We start from the raw sequence: 13554 nt of genomic DNA on the forward strand, positions 1-13554 counted from the left end.
GAGGGCTGGAGGAGTGGCCACTTTTGAGCCGCCTTCTCTCCGCTCCTCCATACCTGCCTCAGCCCGCTCATCCCTGTCAAAAACAGTGAAAGAAACCACTTGCTCTGACGGTTTGGGGGTTAAACCCAACACTGCCCAGGAAGAACTGAAAAAGGCTTGCAGAAATCTGGCCTTGAAGTAGCACCCTGATAAGAATCTCAATGAAGGAGAGAAGTTTAAATAGACTTCTCCAGCTTAGGAAGTGCTCTCTGATGCCAAGGAAAAGGAGTTCTCTGACAAAAGAAGAGACAGTCAATTAAAGAAGGTGAAGCGGGTTGCTGTTTTGGCTCCCTTATGGACATCTTGATATGTTTTTTGAAAGAGGAGAGAGAATGCAGAGATAAAGGGGTAAAAATGTTGTGCATCAGCTCTCAGTAACTTTAGAAGGTTTATATAATGATGCAGCAAGGAAACTACCTCTGCAAAGGAGTGTGATTTGCAACAGATTGGAAGGCCGAGGTGGGAAGAAAGAAATAGAGTGCTGTCCCAATTGCTGAGGTCCTGGGATGCAAATAAGAACTCATCAGATAGGCCCTGGAATGGGTCAGCAAATTCATTCTGTGTGCATGCAGTGCCAGGGCCATGGGGAATGAATCTGGCCTCAAGATAGATGTCAAGGCTTCAATGAAAGAAGATAGTTCAAGAGAAGAAGATTCTAGAAGTGCATATTGGTAAAGACATGAAAGATGGCCAGAAGAGAACATCCTCTGGTGAAGGAGGCAAAGAACCAGGACTGGAGCCAGAAGATATTATCATTGTTTTAGATCAGAGGAACCATGCTGTTTTCATTCTATAAGAAGACCTTTTTATGTGTATAGACAGACAGCTGGCTGAAGCATTGTTTGGCTTCCAAAAGCCAAAAGCTACTCTTGACAACTGAACCATACTCATCACCTCTCATCCGGGTCACAATATGAAGTGTGGAGATATCCCATGTGTGCTAAAGGAAGGCGCACCAATTTATCATGGACCATATGAAAGGTTCACCTAATCATTGAATGTAAGGTAAACTTTTCTGAGGATGGCTTTTGCTCTCCTGATAAACTCCCTTTGCTGAAGAAAACTCTTACCTGAAAGGAAGGAAATAGAAGAGACTGATGAAACAGACCTGGTAGAACTGGTGGACTTTGATCCAAATCAAGAAAGATGGTGCCATTACAATGGAGAAGCATATGAGGATAATGATCATCATTCCAGGGGTGCAGTTCTAGGACCAGTGAATAACACGCACAGCTGGCATTTTATCTACAGGAGGGAAAGAGTGAAAGACTATAATAATATGCTGACTACTTGCTATTGTTTTTGTTTTATTATTCAACTGTAGTAGTGTTTTCAAAGTAAAATGAAGAATAAACTCAAATATAAATGCTCTAAAAATTATCAGTATCATTTCTATGTATTGTTCCATTTTTCATATTATACTTCAATAAGGTTTTCTCATTTGAGCTTTATACAGCCATATCTATCCTATTTACACTGCATATATAAGGAAAATGAGATTCTAGGAGGTTAAATGATTTTCTGAAGTTTAGGCTTCTGATCAAAAGTAGAAAAAAAAAGTCACAAACTTGAGTTTTATCCATTAGTACTTTAGGCTCTGGGTCTTCTTCACCATGCCTTGCTACTCCAATAGAAATGCAGTTGTATTATATTGTTTTTCTTCCAAATATCTTTTTACCCATTTTATTTCACTGGTCCTTCCCATGTATCTGTGAAAGAGACATGCTTTGTCTCATCCTACATGTGTTGGAAAGAGAAATTTAGAAAGTTGAAGTTCTTACTAGAAATCAAACAGTGCATTGGGCCAGACTCGACAGAACATGGTTTCCTGGTTCCTGCTGGGAAGTTTCTCTATCTGTTCTAGCATTTGCCTTGCAAGAAAGCAGCTCTTCATTTAGCTAGATATAATTATTCTGGGTTTCTTCACCCATGGGCTAAATGGCTCTGTAGTTTATGTGCTCTTTTACTTACAGTTTATGGTTTTAATTATAGCTTTCATCACTTCCTTTGACTTTTAACCCCCCGTCATTCCTTTGAAAGAGTCTTCCTTTCCAATAGGCCATTGATGGCAATGCTGCACATACTTCAGGCTTGTGCTTTTGCTCCATTTATGCTAATGATAAATCCTCCACATCTAACATGATATTTAGGGTGGGATTCAGTGGAGTCAATTATATTCCCTGCATAATATTATTCTGAACTTCCTGGGATGAAAATAGCATTTGAATTTTCTATAATTTTATGTTTCCTCTCTCATTACTTCTGAGATTTAAACAGATTTGGTTTAGGTGACCCGAAGTTCAAGGTTTTCCTAAGTGAACTGTATGAATTATCTCTGCTTTCCACTTAGCGATGATGTTTATAAACTGACAGTGAAATGAGATGACAGTCTCTTCAGAGCAGGGAGCCAGGCAAGATGCTTGTCAGCACCATTGCACGTTCATTGGTTTGTTTTGTATTTTTCTACTGGTTCTTTGTTCATGAAAGTCAAATCACAACATAATCTTAAAGGATCTTGAGGTCAAACTGGGATTGTATTAGCTGTTCTCACATTTCAAGTTTTTAATGAGAAAACATAAAAAGAAGGACACAATTATTTTTAAAGCAAAAAACAGCTTTGTTCATAATGTACTACTATGGTATACATGCGGAATTGTAGATATGAATTTTTGCACACAGTGATGGAATTTTCTTCCAGGTTTCTCTTATGGCTGCATGGTACAACGAAACAAAGACATTAGAATCAGCCATAGGTTCCTCTAGTGGGCATATTCCTACCAAGACAAACTACCTAACCTCTCTTAGCTGCATATTAGAAACTGCAACATCAGTCATTAATACTAATCTTACAAGTATTGAGTGAATATCAAATGTGGTAATGAAATTGAATTCCCTTGATAAAATTAGTGGTTAATTCTCATCAGTTTTGAATGTATATATTGATGGTGGTTATTTAAACCAATTTATGCAAAATTTAAAAAGCCCGAAAATATTTGAGAAGTATGTACTCTTAAAAATTCTAAATTATATCACATTACATTCACTCCTGGCCACACGAGGTTAAAAGTGGAGTGAATTTCTGATAAAAGCAGACCCCACTCTTTGAGTATCTGAAACCCATGCCAGTTAAGACCTTCCATTCTGATTCAGCTAGGTCAGCTGAGTATTCCATGGCCTCCCCAAATGTCATAATTTACATTTTCTTCTTCACAGCCACGTTTGTCTGCCACTTCGGAGTGATCTCTCATGGTATGCTCTGTCAAAACTGAGGTTGATTTTCAGATTCTCAAACAGTCTGGTCATGCAGGTGAAGCTCCTGTGTTTTTAATATTGCGGAGCGTACTTTTATGTAGAATGATACTGGGCTGATTTACTCCCCTTATCCAAACTAACACACCCCAAAGAATTACTTTGTGGTCCATTACTAAGCCATAACAAGAACTGATTTTATTTCTGTTATTTTTTTTAAGTGAGAGTAAGGGAGATAGAGAGACTCCCACAAGTGCCCTGACTGGGATCCACCTGGCATTGCCCTGTCTGGGGCTGATACTCCAATCAACCCACCTATTCTCAGCACCTGAGTCTGACTCTCAGATCAACCAACCTTTCCTCAGAGTCTGGGGCTGACGTTTGAATCAATGGAGCCACGCTCTGTAAGGGGGGAAGAGAGAGAAGGGGGAGAAGAAGGGAAAGAGAAGCTGATTGTAGCTTCTCATAGGTGCCCTGATCAGGGATCAAATTTGGGATATCCGCATGCTGGGCTGATGCTCTGTCTGCTGAGCCAACTGGCAAGGGCCTCTTATTTTCTTAAACTGACATATGGTGATAAAGTTCTTTCATTTCACCTACTTTTGCTACAGTTCTTTTTCTCTTTAGGAACCAAGGAATAGGCCAAAAAACCAATCTGACATGTATCATTACTAAAATAAATGTCCCCTTTTGTGCCACTCCTCTTCTTCTTTCCATACTTGTAAAACACAGCTATATTTGTCTCCTGGCTAACTTCTTTCTTTATGACTTAATAATGTCTTGAAAACTATGCGGCCATTAGTCTCCAGTCAAAATGCTGTCAATGGTCTTATGAACAGAAGAATGCTGACTGGCCTCCTTCACCATCTCCACACACACTTCCAAATTTGGGTGAATTCTCCAAGGTACAAAGCATAAATTCTCCTTAGATTACTGTGGCCACTTTAGATATGTGAGGATTCCAGTTATTGTCATAAAATTGTGGTCAATGTTTATCACAAGTGCCAGAGTCCAATTTCAATTTGCATAGCTGACTAAAGTGATAAGTATATTATGACAGAATTATTACCAGTTCCTGTCATGTTTTTGCGATTCTATTCTTGATGTTAGTTTTATGTTGTACTCATCTGGTCTTGAATTAGAAATGAATCACATTTCCCAGAATATAGATTCTTACTCAAAATATTTATCAGCTCAAATCAAAAGAGATAGTGGATTAATCAAATTTTAAATGTACCCCTTATGTAGGCTGAAAGTATTTTCTAACTTCTGAGGCTCTAATTGGGGAGTTTATTGTATTTGGGAGTTCATACTACACACTTGTAACTATAGCTGTGGAATTTTAACAGTTGGATCTGACTTACATGCAGTTTAACGGATTTCACATGGACCCTCACTTATTACAGAACATCAAAGAATTTCCGGGGAAGCAAAAGCATTTTCTTCATAAATAGAATTGAATTGCTAGTCTATTCAGTGGGATCTCTTTGCATTAAAGTAGTTACATTACTTCTTAATCACCCGTGAATTACTGAAAACGTCTTTGAAAGATTTGAAATGTGGGGTTCTTTACTACCATCTGGTGTGCTAATATTAAAATTAAAGATGAGCTTAGATAAGAGATCTTATTTTCTTTTTAAATAAATGTGCCTTTTCCATTAAATTATTGTCTCCATGGTTGTCCCACTGAGCCGTAAATTATTCCCATTATTTTATCATGTGCTTCATTTCTGTCGTCCTGGTAACAAAGCATAATTGCCTTTTTAATATTTATGTATGTTATTCAAATGATTCTTTTTAACTAAAGGAAAAATGAACTCTACCAGTTGAAGGGCACGCAATTCTAATCTATGAAACTTTCTTTGCTATGTTTGTTTTTTTGTCTTTCTCTTGTATATTAACTTCAGTGTAGCTATTAATACAATACTTAAATATCTGCATAAACGTGTATGTTAAATAGGAAAACTATTTGTATTTATTTGCTAAATGTAAATGTGATAATTCAATATTCCAAATATATTAAATGTCATTGCTAGGAAGTTAGCCTTTCTCATTAAGGCATAAAAGTTATTTTGTAGAAAGCTAATTTTGACCGCTTATTATTATTTATTATTTTGCTTTAGTGCTCAAATAATGATCACACTTTTAATAACAGATAGCTCATTTAAGATTGGCTGTTTTAAAGAAGTTTGTCAGTCATTGAATCTGCGTTAAAACACTATCAGTTTGCACAAATTTAAAACCAACTACATTAAAATATTACTGTTTTCTTTGATAACATTTTATTTCAATATCCAAATATAATTTGGGGAATTATATGTAAATACTTTGGGAATATTATAGTAAGTAGTGGTATGGCACATTTTCATTTCATTTTATTGCTGTCATAATTTGAAAAAATAAAAAAATTATAAAAAATCTAGCACTTAAATTAGAGATAAGCAGATTGTGAAAACAGATTTCAGTTTACAAAAAGAAGAAAATTATTACCTTAGCTAGAGAAATAAAAAACTTAAATGTTTTTTAAGAAGCATAATACCCTTGAACACAAACTCAGTGTATATAAATTAATTTCTATTTTTTTTGAAGTGAAGATTATATATTTTAAATATTTTCAAATTAATACTGCATACAAAGAAAAGAAAAATAAAATTTAAAAATGGAGTTATTCCTGTCTTTGATTTTAGGCTACTGCACTGACCAGAAAAACTTTAAACATTATCTAATATATTACAAAATTTATGTAATAAAAATTCTTGGCAGTTATATTTAAAGTATTTTTTACAAGATTAAATTACGTTTTCTTCAAATTATATATTATACCATTTAATCCAATCTTCCATTTTTTTGTAACTGACTGAAATTGTTAGTAGTTTTGAACTAATACAAATGATAAATTCTGGGTCAACCCACAAGTAAAGCAGTGTCATTTTATAAATGAGACAAAAAATTCTTTTTCAAAATAGAGTATTTGTAAAAGCAGTTTTAGGCTATAGCAAAATTAAGAGGTGGCCGCAGAGATTTCTCATAAACCTAGTGCTTCTACAAACTCATAGACTCCCTTCCTATACCATCCGTCACCTGACAGAATGTTACATTTGTTACAACTGATGTACCCAAATTGACACATCATAATTATCCAGTCTATGGTTTACATTAAAGTTCACTCTTGGTGGTGTACATTCTCTGGGTTCAGACAAATGCATAATGACATGTATTGCCACTATAATATCATAAACAGTAGTTTAACTGCCCTCAAAATTGTCTGTGTTCTGCCAATTCATCTTTTTCTCCAATCCTTGGCAACCACTGATATTTTTACTGAGTCCATAGTTTTGCCTTTTCCAGAATATCAAACAGTAGGAATCACACAGAATGTAGCCTTTTTAGATTAACTTCTTTCACTTAGTAATGTGCATTTAAGCTTTGTCTATATCTTTTCATGGATTGATACTCCATGAAAAGCAATGAATTTAGCAATGAATAATATTCCATTGTCTGAATGTCCACAGTTTATTTATCCATTGCTACTGAAGGCCATTTTTGTTGCTTCCAAGTTTTGGCAAGTATGAGTAAAGTTGCTACAATTGTTAATATAAGTTGTCAGCTCCTCTGAATGAATACCAAGCAATGTGATTGCTGTATTTTATTTTAAGAGTATGCTTAGTTTTATATGAGATCACCAAATAGCCTTCCAAAGTGTCTGAACCATTCTGCATTCTCACCAGCAGTGGATGAAAATCCTTATTACTCCATTTCCTTTTCGGCATTTGGGGTTGTCAGAACTCTGGACCTTAGCCATTCTAATAGTATTTTGGAGTATTGCTTTTTTAAATATGTGATTTCTCGGTGATATGACTTAGAACATCTTTACATATGCTTATTTGCTATGTCTATAACTTCTTTGTTGAGGTGTTTGTTAAAGTCTTGAACCATCTTTTCTTCTTCTTCAGTTGGGTTGTGCATAATCTTAATTTTGAGTTTTAAAAGCTCTTTGTATATTTTGAAAAACTCCTTTAGCAGATACAGCTTTTGCAAATATTTTCTCCTTGTCTGTGACTCTCTTTTCATTCCCTTGACACTGTCTTTAGCAGAACAAATATTTTTCATTTTAATGAAGTCCAGCTTATCAATTGTTTCCTTCATGAATTGTACTTTTGTTGTTACATCTATAAAGTAATCACCATTGCAGCATTATTCACAGCGGCTAAGACATGGAAATAACCAAAGTGTCCCTCAACAGAGGATTGGATGAAAAAGACGTAGCACATATATACAATGGAATACTACTCAGCCATAAGAAATAATGATACATTGCCATTTACAACAATATGGATGGATTTGAGAACATGATGCTAAAATTAAGTGAAATAAGTAAATCAGAAAAAACTAAGAAGTATATTATTTCAGACATAGGTAAGATATAAAACTGAGACTATTGGACATATATAAAATTAAAGTGGTTACCTCCAATTTTTCTCACCCTTCAGGTTGAAAAGGTTTGGGGATAGGGGAGTAAAGAGGGACAAAATCTGATGATAGAAAATAATTTGACTTTGGGTGATGGGCACACAATACAATCAACAATTCAAATGATATACAATGTTTATCTGAAACCTATGCATTCTTATTAATCAATGTCATCCCACTGAATTTAATTTCTAAATTAAAAAAGGTAAGTGATCACAAAACATTAGGTCATCTAGATTTTATCCTTTGTCGTCTTCTAGGAAGTAGTTTTTTAAAAATCTATTTTGAATCCATTGTTATGAAGGATATAATTTCTGTGCTAACACAATTGTTGAAGAGTTATTTCTTGCCATTGCATTGCTTTTGCTCTTTTGGCCACAATATTTTAGAATAATTTTCCTATTTGTTCATGTGGCAGTGGTAATGCTATGTGTCCACCAAATTTGAACATCTAGGAGAGACCATGTATTTGAGTTCCAATCAAAAGAAGGTAAGGATACAATCTGTGTCTACTACCTATAGTCTCCCACAACCTTCCATTCTCTTTTCTGCTCCAAATCATGTTTCTAGCAACAAAATACTAACTGGTAGTCTCTGGATTCCTGGGTTAGCATTTGAGGAGTTCTGCCTAAAAAAAGTAGTTAACCTGACTGAAAAATGGTGAGAATGAGAAATAAATAAAGATATTGTGTTAAACCACTGAAGTCATCAAATATGACAGTTAATATTACATATCCTGAATAATACTGTATAGTAGAGTACAATAATAATTTCCTTAAGAATTTCCCAAAACCAGAAAATTTTAAAATGTTTCATTGAGTTAAAAGTGAGTTAAAATTATAACATTTGTGCCTAACCAGGTGATGGCACAGTGGATAGAGAGTCAATCTGGGATGCTGAGGACCCAGGTTTGAAACCCCAAGGTCACTAGCTTGAATGCAGGCTCATCACTTTTTTTTTATAAAATATATTTTATTTTATATATTTTATTTTTTTAATTTTTTTAAATTTATTTATTTATTTTAGAGAAGAGAATGAGAGAGAAAGAGAGAGAGAGAGCAGAGGGGGAGAAGCAGCAAGCATCAACTCCCATATGTGCCTTGACCGGATAAGCCTAGGGTTTTGAACTGGCGACCTCAGTGTTCCAGGTCAACGTTTTATCCACTGCACCACCATAGATCAGGCCCAGGCTCATCACTTTGAGTGTAGGGTTGCCAGCTTGAGTGTGAGATCATAGACAGGACCCCATTGTCACTGGTTTGAGCCCAAGGTCGCTGGCTTGAGCAAGGGCTCACTGGCTGGGTTAGAGGCCCCCCAGTCAAGGCACATATGAGAAAGCAATCAATGAACAACTAAGGTGCCACAACCATGAGTTGATGCTTCTTATCTCTCTCCCTTCCTTCCTGTCTGTCCCTCTCTCTTTTTCTCTCAAAAAAATTATAGAATTTGTAGTTTATTGTTCTTGTACAAAATTAAATAAATGTGTTCCAATAACATTAAGGTCTATAAAATCTAAATGCCACTGACAATATCTAGCATTTAATTCTATATCTTAACAATAACTCATTGTATTTTTTACATGCAACCTTCAGCACTATTATTGACAGAATCTTACAGAATCTTATCATCCTTAATAACCATTGTCTTGACAACTAACCAAAAATATAATAGGTTTTTCATATTTTGACTGGTTAGAATCTTTCACTTCAGTCAATTAAACTTTTATGCTAACTTCATGAAGCTATGGGATAAATGATGGTGAAAATACATATGTAAGTAATTAAATATACAGAATATATATATATATATATATATATATATATATATATATATATCTTTACTGATTTTCTGCCTCATTCACCTATCAGTTACTAAAGAAGTGGTGTTGAGTATCTAACCATAACAATGAATCTGTCTGTTCCTTTTTTTCAGTTCTATCTGTGTTTGGCACACATAATTTGACAGTATTTTGCTATATTCATGTTTAGGATTGTTAGATTTTCTTGGAGAAGTAATTTTTTTATCATTATATAATTTTTCTTTACAACTAACAGTATTCTTCTGAATTTTGCTTTGTCTGAAATGAATACTACTCCAGGATTCTTTTGATTAGTGATAGCATCACAGATATTTTTCTATCATTAACTTTTAACCCATCTGAATGTTTACATTTAAAATGACTTCCTTAGAGACAAGATACAGTTGGCTCTTTTTTTTCTTCATCTATTCTGACAATCTCTTTTATTTGGTATATTTAGACCACTGATATTTTAATAATTATTCATATAGTTTAATTAATAATTATCATACTTGTAATAGTTTTCTATTTACCCAAATATAGAATTCTAGGTTGGTGATTTCTTCTTTTAAGTCTTAAAAACTTTCATTCCACTCTCTTCTTCCTTGTAGTTCATTGAGATGTCAGATTGAATTCTTATCCATTGTCCTCTTTATGTGTTTTTTCTCTCTGGCTTCTTTCAGGAACTTCTCTTTGTCATTGTTTTTTTGCAGTTTGAATATGATACTCCTAAATTGTATTTTTTTTTCATACTTGTATTTAAACTGTTCAGTGTTCTCGGAGCCTCCCAGATTTGTGGTTTAGTGCCTATCATTATTTTGAAAAATTATCAGCCATTATAAGTTCAAATATTTTTCTGGTCCATTCTCTCTTTCTTCTTCTATTGGTAATATAATTATGTATATGATGTACCTTGCTGTGTGTTCCTTTTACTTTTCTTCATTATTTTTTCTCCTTACATTCCAATGTAAAAGTATCTATTGGTGTATCTTCAAGTTTACTGATTCTTTCCTCAACTGTGGACAGGGTACATATGAGTCCATTAAAGAAACTCCTCATTCCCTTATAGCGCTTTTGATATAGCATTTTCCTTTGATTCTTTCTTAGAACTCATGTCTCTTTGCTTACATAATCCATTAGTTTTTGCCTGTCATCTCCTTTTTTTACATGAAAAGCATTAACATATTAGTCATAGATATTTGAATTTCCCTATCTGTTCATTCCAATGTGAACAGCATATAGGATCTGATACTGATTTTTTTCTCCCTACAGACTGTGTTTCCTCTTGTCATTTGGTATACTTTGTAAATTTTATTAAAGTATTTATTATTTTATTAAAGTATTATGGTATTTATTACATACCATACTATGTAAAAATGTTATTTTATATTTGTTAGGTGTTGAACTGTATTTTATGTAGTTGTATGTTCCACAGGCTTAAAATTCCTCTAGTGTAATTATTTCTATCTCCTCCTTAAATAAAGTATGATCTTGCCACTCTTTTCATAGTAATACATTTTTGCTGTCTTGAAGCTCTTCTGATATGGTGGTGAGATCTGAGGGAAGATAAAATTTCTATGATTATGATGTAATTCCAGTCTTTTGGTGGTCCCATGCCCCAGGTCTATTAACTGCACAAGTGTTGTTCCAGTGGTCTAGCTTTTCACTTCTTAGGTGAGACAGGAAAGACAGAGGGGGGGCTGGAGCGACAATGATGTCCTTCCTCAAGCTGAAGTCTCAGGTAAGTCCTTTCTTTTAGATAGTAGACTTTTATGGGGAATGTTCTGGGCATATTTCATAATTACTCTCTCTCCACCTACTAAAGTTGGACCTGCCTAGAATCCTGCTATTGCTAGCCTAGGAAATTCAAAATTCAAAGTATAGTTTCTATTCAATGCTTTTCACCTTTGTACCATCATAATGTTGAGATATCATACATCAAATCCTGTAATTTAATCATTGTCTGTATAAATATATTTAAGAAATAACATAGTCAAGAAGTAGACATTTTGGAAAAAGTTAAAGGCAATGGGGTTTGGAATGTCTTCATTTGAATTTGATACCTAGGAGGTCATTCATTGGTATACTTATAAAAACTGTATCCCTGGAGGTATGGGTCATCACACAGATAATTATGGGAAACTGAAGAGGGAATTCCAGGTGAAAAAGTGCACATTTAATTGCTTTTCTTTAATAGAATACAGGCACACAAAAAAGAGGCCTCTAAAGAAAGATTGTCAAAATAGCTCGGAAAGGTATATTGGTTGTCTCTTAGACAAGTTTAGTAGTACATGATTTATGTTGGCTTATTTTTCTGTTTATAATATAACATTTTACCTGTATTTTTGTAATAACACCTGCTGGCTATTGGTATCATTTGTAGCAAAGAACTGTTCTGCAGTATACCAGCTTATTAAACCAAACCCAAATAAATAAAATAAAAATAAATGCTAGCATTATTTCCCCTTAATTAGCAGTATTCATAAGCTTCTTTAAAAATATCCCCAAGTAGTGCCAGGCTGCTACTAAATGTTGCACACCAGACCTTCCACAGTAGCACTGTTCAACAGAGCTTGAAATTAGTGAGAGAGACAGGGACTCGGACAGCAGTGTGATCACGGCCACCCATTCCGAGGAAATAGCAGCAGCTATTGTGCCCACAGAAAAAATAAGGTTAGCAGAAATATTGAGGAAATGTGAATGCCACTGCTTTGTTGGCTCTGTGCAACTCAAGAAATCGGCTCTTTGCAATTCATGCTGGCCTGAGTCAGAAACTTACAAATTGAAATCTTAATAGCCATACTTCAGAAAATGTCTCTTCTTAAATAATAAGAAGAGACAAATTAGCTATTAAAGTAACCAACTGGTGTTTAGTGTCAGTTAGTCTATGGTTGTATGTAAGGTATTTAGTTCAAGTTTCTCTTTTACAATTGTATACTAAAGTCATTGATTTCTATAGATTTTCATTTTATAGTTATATGTATAGATATATGTATGCATAATATATATGTACCATAAATAATTTTTTCATATATATGTACTTTAAAACCTTTTAAGGCCTTTTGTTTCTCTGCTTTTATTTCTGAAGTAACAACATTTAAGTTACTGGGTAAAATTACTTCATGAATTTATTTTTAAATATGTAAGAGTATGTTACATGTTTGTAAGAAAACTGTGTACATGTCCTATGCCTGACCAAATATATATATACAGATTTAGCTTTGTATATTAAAGAAGAGATCTTTTGCTGAGAGCCACAAAACTAGCCTCTATGTAATTAAGAAACAACTGAACATTAAAAATATGGGTATTAAGTTGAAGATCAAATCATATTTATCTGGTTAGTATATTAAAACTAAGTTATAGCAAAGACTTTGAATTTAATATGCAATTGATATGCTCTAGTACTGCTGACATAGGTATAACAATATAATCATTTGGGAAAAAATATGGCAAAATATTTAAAAAGCTATAATTATGCTTGGTTCTTTGACTTAGTAAATCTATACCTGAGAATATATTGCAAAACATAATTCAAAAATCTTAATGTATCTTTACTCTGGCACAGTTAATGTAGTAGTTATACATTGTATCAAAGGACTTAATAACACTTAATCCTAAAACAGTGTGGATTAGTCTGCTCAGGCTGTCATAACAAAATACCACAGACTGAGAGGCTTAAACAACAGAAACTAACTCCCCACAGCCCTAAAGTCTGGAAATTCCAAGATCAAGGTGCCAGCCAATTCAGGTCCTGACGAGAGCTCATTTTTGTAGTCAGCTGCCTTCTGTCTGTGTCCACGCATGGCTGAGAGAGAAAGAGAATAAGCTCGCCAGTGCCTCTTCTGATAAAGACATTAATTCTGTTGGTTCAGAGTCCTCCCTCATAACCTCATTAAACATTAATTACTTCCTTAGAGATTCCATCTCCAAATACAATAGGGGATAAGGCTTCAATATGTAAATTTGGAGAAGAGGGTCACAAATATTTATTTCAC

At 34.2% G+C, this 13554-nt stretch overlaps 1 pseudogene; it reads left to right on the forward strand.

Annotated features, from left to right (window-relative positions):
- The first annotated feature begins 545 nt into the window (after positions 1–545).
- LOC136388420 (dnaJ homolog subfamily A member 1 pseudogene) lies at positions 546–1363 on the forward strand (annotated as a pseudogene).
- Positions 1364–13554: the final 12191 nt, after the last annotated feature.

This window comes from Saccopteryx leptura, chromosome 1, assembly GCF_036850995.1.
Source record: "Saccopteryx leptura isolate mSacLep1 chromosome 1, mSacLep1_pri_phased_curated, whole genome shotgun sequence".
In the NCBI taxonomy this organism is placed as follows: domain Eukaryota; kingdom Metazoa; phylum Chordata; class Mammalia; order Chiroptera; family Emballonuridae; genus Saccopteryx; species Saccopteryx leptura.